Here is a 21,293-nt window from a genome sequence, read left to right as displayed (position 1 = left end):
ACCATATTCCTGTTGTGGAATATTGTGTGGTGTTAAATCCTGACAAAAGCAATATTTTGCTTAATTTGTGTTTTTGTAATTTGTGTTTTTTTGTAGTTTTCTTCTACATACATGTGCTTAGCAATGGCGTATGTCCAAAAGCTTACATCAAGTTAAAAAAAAGGGGTTGTCTGTAAAGTTGGTTTACAGGCGATAATTTTACGTGATAACGTCATAAGAAAAGAATGATGTAAAATTGATTCTTTTTGATTTTCAAATATTATTTACAGTTTTTGCAAATTTAATTTAAATAATTTGTTTAAATATAATCACGAACAATTAGTTAAAAAACCCGCCTTAACCTGTTTAATATTATAGAAGATTTTCTCGTACGGTGGTTGGCCGGTTCTTGCACGCTCGGCTCAGGTGGAACGTGACAATTTTTCGTGCGTGAAGCCGGCGTTAATCGCTTTATAAGACGTTATCACGTCAAAATTAATAGAGAGTTCATTAATCGCCCGAATAAATCGGTGAATGATTGTTCCACAACGAGTAATAGCAAATTGAAGTAAAAGATTATAGTTAATATTCAACAAAAAAATTAAAACCTTTGTAACAACATATTGTCTCGCCGAAGACACTAAAGATGCTCCTAAGAAGTTTATAGCTAATCAATGGACGTGCAGTGCTGTACGTTAGTGAAAAGCTAGACGTCATTATAAGATGAATATCCACAAGGGTCGTCGAAGACAAGTCGACTTGAGTTCCAAAAGGGGTCGTCCATTAATCACGTGGTTTTTTTTTTTTTAGCAAATTTTTAACCCCCCTCCCCCCTAGTGATTTGCGGTGAGGTTTCAGACTTATCCCCCCCCCCACCCCAATAAATCACGTGTATTTTTTTGGTACAAAATATTTTTAAAAATTTCAGAATATTATCTTTAAATATAGGTATAATATAATTTATTCTCTGGAAAATTAAGCACAGTGATAAAAATGTACAGACACACATTAAGGTTGTAGGTTTATTCTCACTGGCATAAAAATAATAAAGGAAAGGCTTATATGTGATTTACGCATGTATTCGGCGCCAAAATCACAGTCTTACTGGCGACTGGCAAGCCGAGCCGGGCGGGGATATTGTTGCCTGGCTATGGTGAGTCAAGGTCACGCGTCGCTTTTCGGTTTAGTAGAAATCGCGCGAAAAAATAAATACACGTGATATCTCTCTACACCCCCCCCCCCCCTCGTGATATTTCGTGATTTTTTCCAACCCCCCCCCCCCCCCTTTTCGAGCCACACGTGATTAATGGACAATCCCTTACTAGCGACTGGCAAGCCGAGCCGGGTGGTTCATGTTGCGGCGGGCGGGGATAGTGTTGCCTGGCTACAGTGAGTCAAGGTCACTCATCGCTTTTCGGTTTAGTAGAAATAGGGCGAAAAAAAAAATATACGTGATATCTCTCTACACCCCCCCTCCCCCTTGTGATATTTCGTGATTTTTCCTGACCCCCTCCCCCCCCCTTTCGAGCCTCACGTGATTAATGGACGATCCCAAACCAATCATTCCCCAAAGCATATCTGACCGTCTGACATAAAAGATCGCCGGAATCATTGTGCAAGTTTGTTTTGTGGTTACGTGCTTTAGTCAGTCATAATGTTTGGGTACAAACATAGTTCATGCAAATATTTCCCGCACATTTACCTACCTCTGTTGCTCCAGAAGACACACGAAATGACACTTGCGAGCAGGTATAAACCTAAAAGCCCATGGCCCCTTAGTCAGTCTGTGCGCTTCCCACACTAATGTAAAATACACAGGTGAACATACCATTGACAGACCAAGTTAATATTGCTCGCTCAAGTCTGAATACACACATATTTATTAAAGTATATGTATTTTAATATGTATTTAAATAAATATGTTCATCACTGACTCAATGACTGTTTCTGTAATGCTGTATAAATGCTGTTTTAATGTGATTATAAATAACTAAAGTAAAACTCAATCGGTAAATTAAAACATTAAATGGGCATAGATTAGCAACAATTTATTCAATATTTTATATGATAGTTTCTCATAATATTGGTAAATAAGCAATTAAAATAAAGAAATCTTTTCATCACAAACTGGCTAAGCACCACATGAAAGAAAGTAAATAACCAAGCATCAGGTAAACTCATTCATTAATGATTAGTTTGTCAATTTACATTCATTACTGACTTAAAATGATGAAAAATGTTGAACACTACATTACTCGTGTCTTGCAATCCTATTCCACTGACGATCTACACTTCCAGGTCCCAAGAAAAATTCAGTGTAGGTACTTCTCACGGACAGCTGCAGCACTTAGGGAATATCGGTTGCTACCTACACGCATTGTTGGCTCAAGGTCACGCAAACAATCGTTGCCAGACACTGTGTCTCACCACTCGCTATGTATTTACTGTCCATCTGTATCGTATGTGTCCAACATACCTGGTATGCAGTATTTCCTGTTTTCCGGGTTCAAGACTTCATCCTCCTCAAGCAACCAGTTGTGCAAACATACTGTTGCATTGATGATTCCCTTTACGAGACTTTGTTGTCCTAAAATTGGCCGCCCATAAATTCGCCATCAAGCCAACAATACCCCGAAAGTATTTTCGACTGTAATTCTGGCACGGGATAACCGATATTTGAAGAAAATATTTTCATCAGCCAGTTGATTACCAGGGTATGGCCTCATAATATGTTTCGGCCGAGGGAAGGCTTCATCTGCCACAAATACAAAGGGAACATCAACTTCAGTACTAGGCAACATTTTAGGAGCTGGGATCTTCAAGGTATTTGATGCTAATGCCTTGACAAATGCTGATTGCCTGAACATTCCTCCATCACTAGTTCTTCCAGCACCTCTAATATGAACTGCTATGAAGCGGTGGTTGGCTGAGGCCACAGTTGATAAGACCATGCTGTGAGTGCCTTTAGAGTTGAAACATTTAGATCCTGTGTTCGGAAATGCCTGAAAACCAACAGTAAAAACCAGATTACTTAAGCACAATTTCTATTCTAGGTGAATTAATATATTTGAGTTGTTACTTTTACACAATTAAAAATGCATAAGCAATAAAAAATTGTTATACTTACTTGAACTATATAGTGTTTTCCATGTATGCCCCCAATGCAATTTGGAAAAAAAATAATATTCAAATCTTGTGGCAATTTTTTCCACATGTCTTCACTCAGTTAGATACATCCACAATAAACTTCCAGATCATTTCACAAACATCGTTAATTACTTCAGAACACGTATTTGGTTCTAATTTGTACTGGTATTAAATATACCGCGAGTTCCCAGATGCCAAATACCTATAACACATGAGGATTTGTTCAAATTTTAAGTTTCTTAACTGATGCATATGACCATTGGTATTGGTTACAAGACTTTTCATTTTTATTTCTGTTTTTAAAAACATTTAAGGACACGAGGAAAAAACTTAACCTGACCTGTTTACATGCAGATGTTTTGTATCATGTGACCATCACAAGTCATAGGTTACTGCTGTGTGCTGGTAAATACTGTACACTTCAAGCAAAAAACATCAAAGTTCCAAAAACCACTTCAAACTCAGGGGTACCAACCGAGATCTTTGTAAGAAGAAGAAAAATAACCGGAAGACTCGTCTACGTATCGATTGTTTTGACTGTAGTGGATAATTCTAGGACTTTCGGTAGCATTCTCAAAAACTCGATATTCCCCTGGAGAATTGAGTTGGTTATTGAGGGGGGGGGGGGGTGGGGGAGGGGGAAGGCAATTAAGGGTATATGTAATCATGATTTGGACAGTTAGAAAAGAAGCAGCAGGACCATCAGCCGACCATGGACTGTTAAACGCCGAGAGAGAGAGAGAGAGAGAGAGAGAGAGAAAGCATAGTCTGTATGGGTGTTTGGAGAGTTAAGTATACAGTTTGTGTTTGTAATGGCCAGCAGTAATTATCTAAGTTCTATTTATAATGTTGTTGTTGTACTTAGACTTTGAGTGGTAGTTGTACTTTTGCTTGATGTGGCATCGTTTGAAGTTAGTTTGTATTTCTTGCGATGCTTTCTGTTTAAAGGTAAAAGAGTTAAAGAGTTTTGCTAAATTCTCTTAATGCCATGTTTCTGTTTTCGTACTTTAAGAAAACAAGTTGTGGAGGTCATATGTATTTCAATTAATCTGTTTTTTCTTTAGCTCGCCAACCACCTGTGTAAGATGTTATATGATATTTGTTATTTATTCTGTAAGTTTATTTATTTTTGAGATTTACAGCCATAAATGTTTTGCCTTGATGGTTTATAATAAATTAACTATCTTTTGGATTGTGTTGTTTCAAACATCATGTAAAAATAAAATCATTATAAATATTTTCAAGGATCTGATGTATGGAAAATTTGGCTGTTATACTGTTTATTATCTATATACCACTAGTATGTTTTTTTTGAAGAAAGTAAAATAAAATAAAAATAGTTAACCTACTTCTTCTCTTGTTGTTAATGCTCTGCCACCTTGTAAAGAACTACGCATTAGGTTATTTTTCCTTTGAATTTGACTTTAAATATGCAGGTTAGGCCCCATCTGGGCACGTCTTGTTTACCTTGTAGTTTTTTGGGAGTAAACTTAGTAACCAGAATTGAAGCTTGCAGTGAGAGGTGTGTTTTTCCTGATGGGACCGGCCTCATCATACAGAAAGAAATGTAATTAAATATTTAATAAGCTTTAGCCTACCTCAGTGTTAGTGGAGGCCTCTGGCCAGGGCTAACACTCTCGTCTCGAGTTCTTCATTAAGTTCTCCTCCAGCATGGTCAATAGTTCATCAAACCGTGCTGGTGACATTCTCATGTAGTTCGCAAACGATTCTTCATTCGTTTCTTTCATTCGTGGTAACAGATTATGCCAGTCGCCAAAACCGTATCTCCAAATAAAAAGGTCTTACCCACCAACTTTTAACACTGCGTTTATTTTTAATTCTTCGCACAGCTAACATAATGATTATTTTTCTGTCTCTTGTTAACATATATCTTGTTTCCTTGGATTTATAGTAAATTTAACCACATTTCTTTCAGAGACGACTAAATGTTATGTTTTTATGCACTTCAACGGTAAAAAATAAGGGCCTACTCTGCTTTTAGCGCATTCTATCATGCATTTTATGGAAGTATTTGGCTTGGAACGATTTGCCGACAGCCATATCAAAAATCGTCGGGTTAAAATTGTGATATTCTGACCCTACGCTGGAACGCTGTACGACGGTTTGTTGTATCGTGTTCGTCGTGGCATTGTGACTACAACTTTAGTGGGTGACTTTCGCAAGCCATAAAAACTGTGGTTGAAAGTTTTAGTATGTTTACTATTGGTATCTGGTATAATTTATTACGCTTATTTATATAATTATTATTCTTAAAAACACTTACCCCCTTTTCCTTCTTAGGTTAGAATTGCGGAAAATAACAGAAAAATTGTTTTTGATAGTTTTCGTATCTTTATTATTGGTCCCTAATATCGTTTACTAAGCTTTATTAAATTAGGAGATATAAGTATTTTAAAAATATACTTATCTTATTTCACCCATAGGGTTGATTTAGGAAATATAAAAAAAGTGGTTGGTAGTTTTGGTATGTTTATTATTACCCAATATCATTGAATACGCTTAATTAAATATAATTATCATTCTTATTAGATTTCGCAAGAAATGTCCTACCAGAGCTGTCTGTGTTTCTCGAAAATGACCTGTATCTCTCTCCACCGCCTTCAGGATACAACCAGGCGGTCTATGGCCATCACGACCATTGAGATAACGCTAATTGCACCTGCTTGTGCTCCTAAACCAGCCGGCGGAAGGGGCAATGAGAAGGGGCGTGAGATCCCACGGGGCGAGTGTTTGTTTACGGCTGGACTGTCCAGGGGAAGGGGGTGCCCCCTCCCCGCGGCGAGAGGCGGTACATAAGCGGCGCGCGACCCGCCCGCGGCTCAGTGAGTGTGCGATTGTGCTTCTGTGACAGGTGCGGCGACTACACACAGGTGGGTGCCTTCAGTCGTCATGTTTACAATTATAGCGAAGATAGAGTTTATTGTTTACTTTCCCACCTATTTTTGTGGCTAAGTTTAGAAATACTTCCCACCTGAGATTTTCCCATCTTGTGCGTGAAATATACACAAGCAGATTAACGCGCAAACACCTCATATAATTTTTTTAATAAATAACTTTAAGTTTAGCAAAAAGAAAAATAGCTTGAGACTTCGAGCAGTGGGAAGAGACTGTATTCGTGTTTCGTGGCTTGTAAATTTGGTCAGAGCAAAAGGCCTGTAGCAGTCTTGTTGTGGTTTGTCTCTTTAGCCACCAAGAAGAACTTGTATCAGTGTGTCGTGGCTTGTCACTTTGGTCAGTACGATCCTTTAATAGTCTTGCTGTGGCTTGCTATTTGGCCATCATGAAGTGGCTGTAGCAGTGTGCAGTGGCTTGTCACTTTGGTCAGTGCGAAGATCCTTTAGCAGTCTTGTTGTGGGTTGTCACATTGGTCAGTGCGAAGAGCCTGTAGCAGTTTATAGTGGTTTGTCACGTTGATCAGTACGAAGAGCCTGTACCAGTCTTGTTGTGGCTTGTCACATTGGTCAGTGCGAAGAGCCTGTAGCAGTGTAAAGTGGTTTGTCACTTTGGTCAGTACGAAGATCCTTTAGCAGTCTTGTTGTGACTTGTCACTTTGGTCAGTGCGAAGATCCTTTAGCAGTCTTTTTGTGACTTGTCACTTTGGCCAGTGCGAAGATCCTTTAGCAGTCTTTTTGTGACCTGTCACTTTGGCCACCAGGAAGAGCCTGTAACAGTGTGTCGTGGTTGTCATATTGGTCAGTGCGAAGAGCCTGTAGCAGTCTTGTTGTGGCTTGTTACATGGTTCAGTGCGAAGAGCCAGTAATAATGTGTCATGGCTTGTCATTTTGGCCAGCAAGAAGAGCCCGTAACAGTCTTTTTGTGTTTTGTCTCTTTGGCCACCAAGAAGAGCTTGTATCAGTGTGTTGTGGCTTGTCACTTTGGTCAGTACGATCCTTTAATAGTCTTGCTGTGGCTTGCTATTTGGCCATCATGAAGTGGCTGTAGCAGTGTGCAGTGGCTTGTCACTTTGGTCAGTGCGAAGATCCTTTAGCAGTCTTGTTGTGGGTTGTCACATTGGTCAGTGCGAAGAGCCTGTAGCAGTTTATAGTGGTTTGTCACGTTGATCAGTACGAAGAGCCTGTACCAGTCTTGTTGTGGCTTGTCACATTGGTCAGTGCGAAGAGCCTGTAGCAGTGTAAAGTGGTTTGTCACTTTGGTCAGTACGAAGATCCTTTAGCAGTCTTGTTGTGACTTGTCACTTTGGTCAGTGCGAAGATCCTTTAGCAGTCTTTTTGTGACTTGTCACTTAGGCCAGTGCGAAGATCCTTTAGCAGTCTTTTTGTGACCTGTCACTTTGGCCACCAGGAAGAGCCTGTAACAGTGTGTCGTGGTTGTCATATTGGTCAGTGCGAAGAGCCTGTAGCAGTCTTGTTGTGGCTTGTTACATGGTTCAGTGCGAAGAGCCAGTAATAATGTGTCATGGCTTGTCATTTTGGCCAGCAAGAAGAGCCCGTAACAGTCTTTTTGTGTTTTGTCTCTTTGGCCACCAAGAAGAGCTTGTATCAGTGTGTTGTGGCTTGTCACTTTGGTCAGTGCGAAGAGCCTGTAACAGTTTTGTTGTGGCTTATCACTTTAGACAGTGCTTAGAGCCTATAGAAATCTTGTTGTGGCTTGTCACTCACGCCAGTGGGAACGGCTTGTAGCAGTCTTGTTGTGGCTTGTCTCTTTAGCCAGTTGAAAGTGCCTGTAGCAGTCTGTTTTTGCGTGTTACTTTGGTAAACGGGAACTGCCTGTAGCAGTGTGTTGGGGCTGAGTTTGCGCCTGAGGCAGATTACTAACTATTGAGGTTTCCGTGTCACGTTGGTGCGGCGTGGATCGCGTACTTGATATCCATTTCCGGCTTAACTTTCATGTATGGTAATACTGTAAGTGCACTTTTTCCTATCATTGCACTGAAGTCTTGTATCTTATTTATAAATAAAAATTAAGTTTTTAGCGTTACATATACTATGTTAATATGTAAAACATAAGGAATGGAAAAAAACATTTATAAATAACAACACTGAAAAAAATCAAATATTAAAACTTAACCAAATATGCTATCATATTTTTGTGATTAAGCGTGCAAACTTATTTAAATCTGGAAGGTTCACAATAATTATTTTAATTTCAGTTAAATATGAACTGAACTAAATATGATTAAATATATTAACTAATATTTTTAAATTCTTATATTTTACAGTTAATTTGACTTAAAATTTTATTTTGTACTCTGACGACACAACTCTGTAATTGAATTTTCTCAATCATTCAAACACATATTTGTCGTGTAAATTGAACTTGTACATGCGATTAATAATTATGAGTACTGATAATCTCTCTGCTTGCTCCTCACAACCTGTGAATCTCTGGCTGATTTGCCAACACAAATACAAAACATATATTATTTACCTACAGTTGTAATCCTGGTGCAGGTAGGAGAAAATATGAGATAAATGCTATTAGCAACCGTCCAGCCTTTCAAAAAACATTTTGCCACAAAATAACCAGTTTGAACACAACACGCTTGTAGCGCGTTAGCTAGCCGATAAAATAAGTCACTACTTTATAATTTTTTTAAAATTATCGTTGTTAAATATGTCAGATTAATAGTATATTAGTTTTCTCCATTAAATTCTGTGTAATTGATATGTTGGATTACTCGGTGTACGATGACAACAGCCACAGATATTGAATGAACTATTTAACTTTTAAAAATAGCAGAGGAAGGGGGAATAAAATAAAAGTATTTTTCTCAAACGAAAAAAAAAAATAGAATCATTTATTTTTCCCAAGAATATATTCACTGATAACACAAATACAAATATAATATTGTTCGCAGTAAGTGTTAGATTTCATTTCGTTTTGTATTTTGGCGTTATAGTTTTTTTTGTCAGTTTCCTTAACATACGTGACATGCTTTAAAATATGGTTTAAATAATTAGTTTAAAGATGGCAGTGTAAAGCTGTGGTTTTGAGCGGCCGCGCACGAGACGAGTGGCCGCGCACGAGAGACGAGCGGTCGCGCACGAGAGACGAGCGGCCGCGCACGAGACGAGTGGCCGCGCACGAGACGAGTGGCAGTGCACGAGACGAGCGGCCGCGCACGAGACGAGCGGCAGTGCACGAGACGAGCGGCCGCGCACGAGACGAGCGGCCGCGCACGAGACGAGCGGCAGTGCACGAGACGAGCGGCCGCGCACGGGACGAGTGGCCGCGCACGAGACGATTGGACGCGCACGAGAGACGAGTGGCCGCGCACGAGACGAGTGGCCGCGCACGAGACGAGCGGCCGCGCACGGGACGAGTGGCCGCGCACGAGACGAGTGGCCGCGCACGATACGAGCGGCAGTGCACGAGACGAGCGGCCGCGCACGAGACGAGCGGCAGTGCACGAGACGAGCGGCCGCGCACGAGACGAGCGGCCGCGCACGAGACGAGCGGCCGCGCACGAGACGAGCGGCAGTGCACGAGACGAGCGGCCGCGCACGAGACGAGCGGCAGTGCACGAGACGAGCGGCCGCGCACGAGACGAGTGGCCGCGCACGAGACGAGTGGCCGCGCACGAGACGAGTGGCCGCGCACGAGACGAGTGGCCGCGCACGAGAGACGAGCGGTCGCGCACGAGACGAGCGGCAGTGCACGAGACGAGCGGCAGTGCACGAGACGAGCGGCCGCGCACGAGACGAGTGGACGCGCACGAGAGACGAGTGGCCGCGCACGAGACGAGCGGCCGCGCACGAGACGAGCGGCCGCGCACGGGACGAGTGGCCGCGCACGAGACGAGCGGCCGCGCACGAGACGAGCGGCCGCGCACGAGACGAGCGGCCGCGCACGGGACGAGTGGCCGCGCACGAGACGAGCGGCCGCGCACGAGACGAGCGGCCGCACACGGGACGAGTGGCCGCGCACGAGAGACGAGCGGTCGCGCACGAGACGAGCGGCAGTGCACGAGACGAGTGGCCGCGCACGAGACGAGTGGCCGCGCACGAGACGAGTGGCCGCGCACGAGACGAGCGGCCGCGCACGGGACGAGTGGCCGCGCACGAGACGAGCGGCCGCGCACGGGACGAGTGGCAGTGCACGAGACGAGTGGCCGCGCACGAGAGACGAGCGGTCGCGCACGAGACGAGCGGCAGTGCACGAGACGAGCGGCCGCGCACGAGACGAGTGGCCGCGCACGAGACGAGTGGCCGCGCACGAGACGAGCGGCCGCGCACGAGACGAGCGGCAGTGCACGAGACGGAAGCGAGCCGCCTCGCGGCGCGTCCCTGGAGCACTGCAGATCGCCGCGCCACGTGGACGGCCGCGGTGCCGCCCTGCATGCCGACGACGAGGAAGCGACTGAGACGACGCCATCTGTATTCCGCGTACGCTCGCGGACAAGACGCCTCCGGGAAGCGTCTGGCACGGGCGCGGCGCGGAAACAACGAGGTCTAGCGTTTTGCAACACGCCCAGCTACATACACCCCGCGTCGCCTTTAGAAGGCGGTATATAGTTACACCCACATCTTCACTATCCTGTTGACGTACTGATATTTTTCTTGAAGGATTCTTAGCTTTCCATAGAAACACGCAGCACTTTTTCTTTCATTAATTACTGTGACACAACATTGTAAAGTTTCCGCTTGATGTTCAAGAGGCATGTGAGTTTCTCGCCCCTAGACACCAAGCATGTTGTGTTCTGAAGCAGTTAACACTTGTTAAGAGTACATCTTCTGATACCAGGTCGCAAGTGATTTCTTATCATGCATTACTTCTCTCGTCTATGAAATGCTATACACGCAAAAAATGTGTTTGTGTGGGGGGCAAGCATTGCAAAGTTACTTGCTGTCAATATTGTGCCTCTATTGCAAAGGATAGAAACTAGCAAACGTTTTTGATCTGCGTAGAAGACTTAAAATACCATACAAAAGAGTTTTATGGTACCGTTGAAATTAATACTTAAAATTATTGGAATATTATATATGCAGAACACTTATTATTTCAACTTATTTTAATGTTACATAGCATGTGGGACGATGAAGGAAGCGTCACTACCCTCTCCTCTTGCGCGCACGGACTGCAGCTGCGTCACTTGAATAGTCTTGCAAAGGGGACTTTGGGGAATGTGGGGTAGAAGGCTGGTTGGCTGTACTCGGTAGTTGTGAAGCCTCATGTACTCGTAGTCGCGAGGCTTGTGTACCTCAGCACATGACGTGTCGCAGCGAGGCGAGGCGCGAGTGCTGCCTCAGCTTCAGGGCTGCCAAAACGTCACGCTCAGCTGCAGGGCTGCCAACCTGGCACAGTATTTACATAGCGCCGTTCACTGTAGAGCTACGATTGTGCCCTGCGTGTGGCCACGATTGGAAGAGGGTTTAACACATCAGGATTCAGAGGTTGGTCACCCTTGAAGATGGCTGCAACAAGGCATGCTGAAACGTCAGGGCACACCGTCATTTACACAGACGTGGTCTCGAACGAAAACCCAAGAAATAGTCAAAGTACTTGTTTGGCAACAAATATAACGAAATTAATATGTTTAGTATACATAGATACTGCACAATATTGTACGGCCTCACCAATGCTTGTAATTGAGTCCCCATACAAGTGTAAACTAAAATGTACAATTATAGCCTACCAGAGCCGTGTGAACAGCTCCTTAAGAAGAGCGGGACTCCCCATTAAGAGATGATACTACTTCTTTCCTATCTTTTATTTCTTCTTAAAACCAAAATTAAAACCTTTATTTAATTTAAGGGTGAAAGGTAAGACGCCACACTGGTTTCAGCTGTGTTATTGCCTTAAAATTTTTTCATCGTTTGGTATTAAAAGAATTATCATTTGACTTCGTTAAAGACATCTACAAAAACCACAACACAGCGTGTAACAAGAATTATTTTTACAGTTGTAATACCTAAGAATGAGGCAGTAATGAACGCCAGTGACTTCTAACGTTCCATTAAATATTATACTTTACTTTAACGAGTTTGAAATTTGAAAATCGAGCAAGAATATATTATTTTGTTTTACAATCTGTTTAAAACCTAACTTCTAATGGTTACACAATCTCATAGTTAGTATCAATTTATTTTAATTAAGATAATATTGACTGTAGAACTTATTCTTTGACTTCACCCCCAACGTTTACCAATTGCTTTTTTGTGTATTTAATTTTTTTCAGCTACAATAAAAAAGGATTTCTTAATATGCATTGCATATTAAGTTTAATTGCAAATATTTCCAATAAGTACAAGATACCGACAAAATGATAATTGGAAATAAGTATGGCAAGTATTCGTGACTCACCCTTTTGTTGGACTCATTGCATATTATGGCCAGTTGCGCTATTGAGAATCTCGAACGGTGTTTCATCGTTCACAGTTCGAAAATTATAATTACCAATCAGAACGTTTTGCCAAAAGGGATTCGTTGAACGAACGATTATTCTACTGTACAAAGTAGCAACAGTGTTATCGAACGGTTACGCTTATTTCTTTTGCCTGGAATAATTTGACAACATTTTTCTGGTAAAAGAATGTTGTTTTGGGCTGGTAGTTGAAATTTTATAATTGGGCTGCATTTCTCAAAACGCAAATAAACAAACTAACATGGCTTTTGCATCGAGTATATTACACGAGAACGCAAGAAAATAGATGGCAAACGTAATTTTTCTGATAGAGAGAAGTATCTGCTTGTAGATTTTGTGGAAGAAAATCTGTTCCGAATGGTGTGTCAAATGCTCTTCTATCGGGTGAAAACCTCCATTGCGGTTCTTTTTGGTAAGCAAAACCGCAAAACAGAATTCTCGACAACTAGTTGCTAATAAGGCTCACTTCTCAGTGTATACACGCATGGCCTCGGAATTTCTTCACAATGCATGTAAACCAACACATTTACAGCATGTCTTCATGTTCCGAATCGTTGTCGGAAAAATTCATGTGAACAATTTTCGAAGTCAAAAAATATAAAAGAATCTGTGAGTTCCACATTTTAATACAACTTTTACTTCTCAAGATTACCTATAAATCAGTTCCCAAAACTGTTATCATATTAACTCATTTATAAAAGTCACTTTTATAAACATAAATTAATAATCCATTCCAGCAAATTTTATCCTTTTAACCATTATCGCCAAAAAAAAAAAGACATATTCCACGTTTTCTTAAGCCTTTTGGAGCTTAACAAGCAAATTAGTAAACTTTTTCAGGCCATGAAACATTAACAAATATATATTATATTTGTTTTTAAACACTTCTGAACTGAAGCTGTGATCACCAACAGTCAGCATGAGCTGACAGAACATTCGGTTCAACGTATAATTCACAATTATCTACGATCACTGCTCAAAATACGATCGTACAACAGAAAAATGTCACGAAAAAAGTTCAAAGCAGAATTTGAACTAGGATCACATACGAACCACAATGGTGAAACCGGACGTCAGTCCCTCATTGACTGTGTTCCCACTGCTGGACGATGCGTACAACTAATTTCTCTAGTCAAGTTATTTTTTTTTTTGTTTTATAAAGATTTTAACTAATAAAAAAATTTTAAAAATCGGATATTGCGTTTGTGTTAGATTGATGTAGAGTCTACGTAAATTTTAATTTTGATTACGGGATGGTTTTTGTCTACCCTATTATCCACATCACACACTTTTTTTTAAGAATGCACTAACCATGCCGCTACGTGCATTTTATTACATCACAAAACTACCTAATTTTATACGCAGTGCTTCCCGACAGTTATACAGGTGTGGTAGGTGGCTTGTTGCGTCAAACTATTTCCAATGTGTGGATCATACCTATTCCGAGGTTAAGCTGCTAGGTTGTTATACTCTTTGACCCGTCAGTGGCTGCTGACTAGGAGCAGAGCAGGAACCATTTACTTGTTTGTAATGACTTGTATTAGGAGCTAGTTGCATTGAGGTCTCAGTTCCGGTGTTGCTGAAAGAGTGATGCTCACTTACGTTAACTTTGTACGTATTAATCCGCAGTAGTTGCATGTATCACACATGCAATTGTATCTGATACTACCACGTAAAAATATCTAAGCCCAAGCCAAGATAAGCTTTCACCAGGAATCAGTGCGCTCTAAAAGTCTCAAGCGTCCACCCAAATAGCTTAATTAGTGCAATAATAGTTGGCAAGAGACTATTGATAGCCCTTAATAGTGAGGCCAAGCACTAGATAGAGCAGTCTGTTGCATCGCATAGCTCCATTTAGACGCGCAATTTTTATCTGTTTGGCACGCAGGATGAAGTAATTTTTAACCAGGGTGAAATAATATTCGAATGTGTGTAACTAACCCGAAATTACACCGGTGATTGCTCCAGATAACTATGATCATAACATCATCAACTCCAAGGTTGTCTGAGACAAGGTCGTTTCTGCAGTAGTCTCGGGCACAGCTCGCCTCTGGCCCTGTATCCAGGAGTGCGCAGTCCCATACCTGGCCTTGCTTTCTCCTGTCAAGCTGGAGAGACGCACACACTTAAGACAACTTCCCCAAAGATTATAGCTGCGATAAAATGGCCCGCACTCAAGATATAACTTCCTCCATTATATACGCGATGGCGCCAATATGTTCTCAACTAGACTACCGGTGACAAAACTATTCTATTATATTTATTATTTTATGCAAATGAAATTATCTTTATGATACATTAATTTTAGTTACATTATGTAAATTTATTTAAGTTTTTTTAACTTACAGAATAATAATTTGCCGTGTATTTTAAAATCTTCTTTTAAAGAACAAAATAACTATTTCACGAATGATTATGTTTTAGAAATGACTCGAGATAATTTGTATATTATTTCTTTATAATTTTTAGATATGATTTTAACTTAAAGCCATGTAATTTTGTTAACTGTTAGCATAAATAGGACGAGTATTAAAATAATTTCTTTTAAAGATGTAAAATAAGTAACTCACAAATTTTTATGTTTTGTAAATGTGTCGAGATAGTGTTATATATTTTATTTTGTTATTGGTTATTTGTTAGGTATGGTTTTGAAATTGTCATATAAATGATAAAACTTACAGCATAAATATGCCTAGTTTTTTTTAAAACATTAATTTTCATCTTTCAAATCGTCGGTCCGCAGATTTACCTCGCTAATTTTTGCACATAGCCGCATCTTTCATATTCTATATCTGTTACGGTTTGCTTCATAACCCGCAGTCCTTCAAGATGTATACTAAACTTTAATTATTAAAAATATGTCCACCATTATAGCGCTTCTTTTTTTTTTTCATCGCTCGTTGATACCAAGTCAAACATTCACTGACACTGCCAAATACAGCCAGGCGAAACCAGGCACTGCCAAGTACAGCTTCGCACAGCCAGGTACAGGGCGAGGGATGGCTGGGAGAAGTGACCTAGGTCCACATACAGCCAAGGCGAGCCCCGGCGGCACTGGAGCAGTGGCGACCGTGTGGAACCGGTCACCGCAGTCCTGCGTGGGTCAGTCGGCCGGCTGCCTCGCGAGGACTTGACCTGACCTCGGCCGTGTAAGGCGGGCCAAGGAGTGTTTACTGCGGTGACTAGCGAAGCTCAGATGCTCTACTGTGGTGGTTTACGCTCCAACATGCACTACTACATATTTTCGAGCTCCTGACAAGTGCTGCAGCAATGCACAACAGTCAGTGTCACAACTTCTCAGAAGTTCTGAATGTTCACGGTTCGAAAGACTTTGCAGTAAGTACGAATTATTACAAACTGACAAAATATGAACAGCTAAAATACGATCGTAGAAGAATATTAATCACTTCATACAAACAAAAAACAAACTTAGTACAGTGGAATAAATATAATAAAAAAATATAATCTAATACAAAGCCATATATATGAAAAAATCAACAAAATTTTCTTTAGATTTGTTGAAGTTATAATACTTTAGGCGCGTTATAAAAAAAATGATAGAGAATTTTTGCAATGCATGCGCAACATGCAAAAAAATATTGACATGATGAAGAAAAGCTACATACAAATAAAAAAGACTTATGTGCTTTTAAATAATACACCTTAGTGATTGATGATGAATTCTTATCCATATAACTAAAAACTTTTATTATTTTGAATATCAGTGATAGAAATTGTGTTTATAAACTTTTCAAGTGTTTTTATATTAGTGAGTATATTATTCCGTAAAAATAAATCATAGTAAAAAATAAATAACATTATGTAATAAATAATTAAAATTAATAATTTAAAATAAATTTTCAGCATTTTTATTGATTTTCATTACTATATTATTCCGTATTTATAATTAATTTTAAATAACAAATTATAAATTGCATTTTTTAATAAATAATAAAAATTAATGAATTAGAAGACATTTTTAGCATTTTTATTTATTTTATTCACTACATAAAATTTATTCCAATTATTTGACTAAACTAAAAAATTAAATATACACCGTGTTAATATTAATATTCAATACTGAGTATGTATTTAATTTTTTTAAATTTGTTGAATATATAGTTTACCAACCGCTTTAGTATAATCAATCCAGTTCTTTCATTATTTTATTTATTTCCTTGAAATATCAGGACACAGGTAAATTATAAGTCTTGTCTTGTAACTCTCGGCTCCAAGCATTGCAGCGTATCTCAGGAAGGTCAGGAGTACCTGTGTGAGAAATAACATTTTCCTCGTCACATTATTACCGTATAATCTCCTTATTTCTAATAGCTAATAACGCTCTTCAAGGAAATGGTTACATGACACACACATTTGCATTGCAGTGCCTTTTTTTACCATTAGAATTTTCCGCCAACATTATGCAAAACACTTATTTTTCTGGATGTATTTACTGTAGACAATTATTTTGACTAATTATTTTACAATATATAGTTTTAAAAAAAGCCTCCCAGAATCCGTCCTTTTCAATTGTGGCTGTTATAAGACAGGAAGTTATCCTTAGAATATATAAGCAAATTGTTTGTTTCTACTGATAAAGTTAATTTTAATGGTAAGGAGTAATAATGGCCGTGATGTATTCGCAGTTCATATTCAACACAGCTATAGCTATAATTGCAACCCAGCGTACTTCACTATAGCCCTTTGTGTGTGCTAGAAGTCATCGGACGGAATAAATGTGTGACTATATAAACGGTATTCGTCAGCCAAACAGGTTGTAAATATAGTACAGTCATTGAGACATTGGAAAAACATAAAATCCAAAAGTTTTTTTTCTTGCCTTATATGTTATTTTGGGTTTCCTGTTGATCAGACTAAACGTCCCCTTGAGTGGGGAGTCGGGAACCGGCCACCGGTTTGGATTTAAGGTACGAATTTGTTTTAAAAAAAACTCGAAAACCATTAACATTTTGTGTACCACATGCATTTAGCAAAATTCAGCAATTTAGATCATCTGCAAAATCGTATATTAACTTTCTTTTTATCTCTTTCCATTTCTGAGAAAATGGCGTTCACAGTACAAAACATTCAAAATTTGACACGAACTTCGGGTACGAATTGTTGGTTTTTTCAAAAATTCTCGAAAACTATGAACATTTTGTGTACCATACACGAAGCTACTTAAATTCTCTACAAAATGGTATCACTTTTGCTTTTTATCTATTTACATTACAGAAAAATAGCGTTCAAAGTTCAAAAATTTCAAAATTTGGTGTGCAAAATACATATTTTTTCTTGTAAAATAATGAGAATGAGGTTCACCAAACACAAAACTTACAAAATGGAAATATTAACTATGTAATGTACCCATACATTAAATAATACACAGCGTACAATAATTTCATACTGAAATACAGCAGATTTTAACAGAGTTGAGAAATTATGTCATCTTCATTAAAGATGTTATATTCCTCTTTTAGGGTTACACCATTGAGACTAGTTGCACAACAATGTAAGCAGACAGTGCTGCACCTGACTCAAAATTTTCTGCATCCACATTAAACTCTGCAATCAGTTTTGCAAGAGCAAAAGATAATGTTCAGAATATTCTGGGGCCACAGGTTCCAGCATTCGTATGGGTTCCAAAGTTGTTCTGACTCGCTTTCATCCCCAATTCTCTGGATAAATTTTCCTTCCCAACCACGTTTTAATTTGGTGGTACACCCGGTAAGAGTGTTGGGTTGCTGCTCCTTCAGTCGGAGGAAAAGTGACAAGGTCTGGTTTTATTTTCCTTGCAGAGCGTTGGAAGGTCAATCTGTGTGTGTTAAGATATTCATCGGTGTTTGACGCCCCATATAAAGCAACGAAAAACGGTTGCTCTCCTTTGGCTACGTCATGATGAGATGTATTTGCTTCGATGAAGATACCTGATATGTTGTGAAGTTGTTCATTTTTTGTGAATATATTTACAAACCTCAACTTCTCTTTATTGTAAATAGCAGACATGGAGCAGACATGGTGACACATGTGCATGTAGCAACATGATACTCTTACGAAGGTGAAGCAGTTGTTGAGAAGAATAGGTTTTTGATGCTACCTTTAGTTTGGCTGGTTTGAAGAATTCTATGGTTCTGTCTGGTGGAGTTAAGGCTACGAGCAACACCAGCAAATCAGCATATTCACACACAACCACATGATCAGAATGCGATTGAGATTTTGTTATGGCTGTGCCTATTATAAGGGTGTCTGCATCTCCAATACTTTGTTGCCTTCTGCTGCATATAGAATGACAGAAATTTGATGATTTTCTCTTGTTGGTTGGGCTGGTTAGGAACTTCTCTTGCAGAATTGTTACAGGAAAATTTACTTCAACCTCACACCTGCAGTTTGTTTGATAAGTGCCGTCGAATTTTTTCAGCAATTTTGTTTCATTTTTGTCCTCGTACCCATCAAAAACGATAGTGCAATTATTGCCATAGTGTTGGAGGATGTAATTAAAGTAACTTCGCGTACATATCTGTAGTCTGTAGTGTTCTAGTTAACCGGATGCAACAGGTAACCACCATCCACAACTACCACGTGCTGGGTAAGTTGATATAAATATCAGGAACCTTCAAATGTCGTACAAGGAGGACTTCGTTTTTTTCCATGCCTATGTCATATAAGAGGGACATATGATATAGGGATATCTCGCATTTGAAGCACCCAGCCAAACCATGGTTACTTTCCTTGATTATTGAATTTTTGGAAGATGAGAGGATCTACCACTGTTCTCTTATTATGTATAGTGACTGAGCTGAACACATCAGCTAATGAAGAACTTGATTATTTCTTGCCAATTTGACTTCATTGAAGTTTTTAACAATCATTTTGTGAAAACAACTTTCACCTTTTTCAACAGCTCTGAATCAGTTTATAGATTAATTTCCTTTAATGACATGGACATAATATTGATGTTTACTTTGAATGGATTGTGATTGGCAAGCCAATCTGTCGGTTTCTGTACACCTGAAACATCTCTTTCCACGCAAGACTGTCGACAGTCTACATGTTGTTCGCCACAAGAAAAGTGAAGGCCTGCAAAGTTTTCACCTATTACAAACTTTGCAGGTTCAGTTTTCTCCATAATGCAGTATCAACACTCACGAATTACTTATGTAGGTCCTTATTACTTATGTATTACATGTGACTTGCTGTTTATATGAATAGTACCTACTTACATTATATATATGTCCTCTAATACTGCGAGCTTGTGTAGGTACGTTTTTGCTATTACTCTATACAGATACTTACACGCTGCACAGACTGAAAGACTTTTTCACTCGAAAGTGAGCCACGAACTGAATAGAAGGTCTTTTATGAGGGCCAAATGTTCCCCTCTACACTAACCACTCCCCATGCGCGGAGCGGCCTTGTATTGGCTGAACCGACCGCGCCTTCTTCTGCTTGCCGGGTCTTTTTTTTTACAGACCGTAGGCGCAAGGTCCTCTGCGTACACCCTTCGACGCGATTTTTTCTTCATTACAATTGCACCATATATCTCTGCCGATGTTCCTACTTTAGTATGCGTTAATACATTAGCTTATGTTGTGTTATCATGCACTGAACACAGGTTAATTGTGTATTACATACATTACAGAAAATGTTTGAGTGATAATGATTAGCTTGTCAAAATTAATGTTATTTTACAAAGAATAAAACTTGTTTGCACCCTAAATTTTGTAATGTTTGAATTTTGAATGCTGTTTATTCGGTAATGAAAATATATAAAACACTAAGTGAATATACAATTTTGTATAGAATTTAAATGGCTGCAGTTTGCTTAACACATGGTACACAACATATTAATAGTTTTTGAGTTATTTAAACAAAAAATTCGTCCCTAAAAACTAAGATGGCGGCAGGTAACTGACCCCTCCACCCAAGGGGACTGTTAGTATACTCAACAGGAGGCCGGAAGTAACATTGTAGGCTAGAGAAAAAACTTTCGGATTCTTTGTTTTTCTTACCCCCATTTTTTACCTTCATTGACTGGGCTAATAGGATTTATAGGCGTGACGTTATCTTGAAGGATGTATGTAGCCTGTTTGTAGCTGGCAAGTACATCCACAAAAAAGAAACCTAGTTTACTGTTTGTTGACAGTTTTGCTAGGGAGAAGCGTTGGTGACCGCTTTAAGCTCCCAGGAATGTAGGCTGCTTGCATCCTGTAGGAAGGCGAAGGCTTAAGGTCGAGTGTACATGTGACCACTGCGGCACGCTGGCCTTATAGATCCACTTCGCGCTCGTACATATATTGGCACATGGACGCTGACTGCGCCCCCAAAGACTCACAGATATGTTTTCAGACATATGTAAGTAGAGGCTCAGATTTGTGGTTGTCACATACAGTAAATAACTCGTCAGTGATGCGTGGACAGTGGAGTAAAATCCTCACTCATAGTGTTAAAAAGCGACTAACAGAGCATGCACACATTACTTCAACCAGTTAAGTCTGTGGTGGTCCCTTTCAACCAGTTTTAAAGCCGTAGGTACTTGGCACTGTGGGACGTGGAAGCTTGTAACCTCTCTTGAAGCCAACTTACACAAGAATAATTAGCAAATAAGCAAATATGTTTCGCAACATGCAAATTATCAAATTCCTCTGGTTCGGTTAAGAGTAAATGTATCAGAGAGCATTTTATAGGACAATCAGGGAAAATAGGTAAGATTGGTTTCTGTTAAAATTTTTTTTTTTATAAAAAAGGAAATAAAATCTACCTTCAAACACACAATATACATAAAATATGCAAATAATTTTAAATATGGCACAATGAAGTAGGC

General features: G+C 39.7%; 1 protein-coding gene across 7 annotated transcripts in view; it reads left to right on the top strand.

Annotated features, from left to right (window-relative positions):
* The first annotated feature begins 5,965 nt into the window (after window positions 1–5,965).
* LOC134527877 (very long chain fatty acid elongase 7-like) overlaps window positions 5,966–21,293 on the top strand; it is a 213,960-nt gene continuing 198,632 nt past the window's right edge. For 5 of the 7 annotated variants that reach the window (XM_063360865.1, XM_063360863.1, XM_063360866.1 and 2 more), the window contains exon 1: window positions 5,966–6,017. The gene's annotated coding sequence lies outside the window, so the exon portion shown is untranslated. The remainder of the gene's footprint in view (window positions 6,018–21,293) is intronic. The other 2 variants (XM_063360868.1, XM_063360869.1) reach the window with 2 other exon arrangements.

This window comes from Bacillus rossius, chromosome 1 (assembly GCF_032445375.1).
Source record: "Bacillus rossius redtenbacheri isolate Brsri chromosome 1, Brsri_v3, whole genome shotgun sequence".
NCBI lineage: Eukaryota > Metazoa > Arthropoda > Insecta > Phasmatodea > Bacillidae > Bacillus > Bacillus rossius.
This window is presented reverse-complemented; position numbering and strand designations above follow the sequence as displayed.